This window comes from Eulemur rufifrons, chromosome 15 (assembly GCF_041146395.1).
Source record: "Eulemur rufifrons isolate Redbay chromosome 15, OSU_ERuf_1, whole genome shotgun sequence".
Taxonomy (NCBI): domain Eukaryota; kingdom Metazoa; phylum Chordata; class Mammalia; order Primates; family Lemuridae; genus Eulemur; species Eulemur rufifrons.
In genome coordinates this window covers 90,356,123-90,358,350 of record NC_090997.1, presented here as the reverse complement: position 1 = coordinate 90,358,350, position 2,228 = coordinate 90,356,123, and the positions used below count along the sequence as shown (strand labels likewise).

Sequence of the window (2,228 nt, the reverse complement as noted above, 5' to 3'; positions counted from 1 at the left end):
TGAATTTCATCAGGAGGAAACATCAGAAAACCCTGACTGACAAAGGGACATTCTACAAACTCACTGGCCCGTCATCTTCAGAAGTGTCAAGAGCATGACAGTCAGGAGAGGCTGAGAAACTGATCCAGATTGAAGGAGCCGTGACAAATTCTGAACAGGAGCCTTTTGCTATAAAGAACAATCTTGTGACAACTGGTGACTGAATGGGGTCTGAGGATTAGATGGTAGAAATGATCAATTTCCTGATTTTAATTAACAGTTGTTATGGGGGAATCTAGTCAGTATCTCACTCTCAAAAGATTGAAAGGAGGAAAAAAAGTTCTTTGCATTGTACTTGCAAACTTTTTTAAAGTCTCAGATTGCTTTCATTTTTTAAAAAGGGGACGGAAGGAGAAAGGAAGGGAGGAAGGGAGAAGGAAGGAAGGAAAAGACCAGACTAGGCTGTGAGTATTTAAAACTTCTAAGCCGAATTCAAGTCAGAGTGCATTTTAGAGCTGTGTCACATACAGTCCCCGCCTTCCAGGAGCTAATTGAAGAGTTGTGTGCACACAATTAACTTTGGCGGAAAAAAGAGAGAGAGAAAGAGATATATTTTTTTACTTTTCTGCAAGAGATAGTTTTTAAAATATGCTGCCAGGTCTCAAGCCCTCCCCCGCCCGGCCGCCTCCCGCCTGCAGCTGCGGAGCTGAGCCGAGCTCCGTGGGCCGCCGCCCGCGCCCCGCGCCCCGCGCCCCGCGCCCAGCCCCCTCGCCTTGTCGGGGTTACGCCTCTTCCAGCCAGAAGTCGGAATTCTAATGTCCAAGGCCTGGTGTGTTCGGTGAGATTAATATTTAATTAAAAAAAAAAAAAAAAGTAAAGAGAGAAAGCTCAATGTACCAGGAGTGGGGTTCGAACCCACGCGGACATATGTCCATTGGATCTTAAGTCCAACGCCTTAACCACTCGGCCATCCTGGTGCACGCAAGCAGTCTTCCTTTCGCTCTTCCTACAAGCTCGTTTTCACCGTCCTCCTCACACCCGCCCGCAGGAATGCCGGGGAGCTTTTGCCGCCGCTGTCTCCGCTCTCCCAGCCCGGGTTGCGGCGGCCTCCTAGCCGTCGCCTCGGTTTCCCGCCGCCGCCGCTCACTGTTGCCCCCGGCCCGCCGCGGCGGCAAGGACAACTGCAGCCGAGGAGACGCGCTCCGGGCTCGGGCGGCGGCGGCGGCGGCGCTCGGCGGGCGGTTCTCTCAGGGCGGTGCTGCGGCCCAACCAGTTCTGCTTTCAATTTCGCGGTGCGCGGGCGCCGGAAACAAACTCACTAGTGAACTTGTGGATTCCTCCTGGGAGGACGTTTTGGAGGCGCCCGGCAGGTGGGGCAGGGACCCAGCCCAGAGGGCGGCGTTTAGTTTGTGTCATTCTAAACAGAATAAACTTCAAGGAATGATTTACACTGGTGGCAGCATTATTCTTGGACCCCTGCAACTGTGGGCTGCTTTTCTTCTTAGCATGTGTCACGAGTCACACGGAAAGGAGGCTTTGTGGAGATTTGCCTATATACTGCGCCACGCCACATGCAGGGCAATGTGGCACAGTCGTCCTCCCTGGTGGCTGCAGACACCATACCCAGGGCGTCGCCTCAGATGCAGTGTGGTGGCTCCCCTTTGCTCCCACAACCCTACAGTGCAATCGGATGTTTACGCTCCCTCTCCTTAACTTGTCCTGCAGTGCTCTCCTTCCTTTCTGTGCACGTCAGATTCGGTTCGTCCTGTCCTCCCTTTTCCCAGAACTTCCACTCCATTCCTCATCGCGCAGGACCTCGAATCTCCGGCAGAGCCAAGGCTCTGTGTTGTGGAGCGGCAGGGGGCAGATCAGAGAGTGACCTGGCAGCCCGGAAATATCCCTCCTTCATACAGTGCGGGGGCTCTGTCTTTGACCAAGAACTTCTATCACCCCGGAGACTGCACACATTAACCTCACTTTGTCAGGTCTCCCCAGTGGCTCCTTACTCACTGGGTCATATTGTAAGAGACCCATTGCCCTGCCTCTTCCTGAACCCCTGTGATCCCTGGGAAAGCAGCCATGATCAGTAGAGGTTGTCACCCAGCCTACTGCCCTGGTTCCCTGAGTTCCAGTCAGCTCTGCGGGAGCTGCCCCTGTGAGAGCTCCTCAGGATAGTGACTGGTGGAATTGCCCCTACCCAGCCACACAACATTGTGAGCCACCAGTGGCCCGCAGCTATGTCCAGGCTT

General features: G+C 53.9%; 1 non-coding gene across 1 annotated transcript; it reads right to left on the bottom strand.

Moving 5' to 3' along the window:
- Positions 1-873: 873 nt before the first annotated feature.
- TRNAL-UAA (transfer RNA leucine (anticodon UAA)) lies at positions 874-956 on the bottom strand. The gene has a single exon. It is a non-coding gene; the product is annotated as a tRNA-Leu (tRNA).
- Between the last annotated feature and the right edge of the window lie 1,272 nt (positions 957-2,228).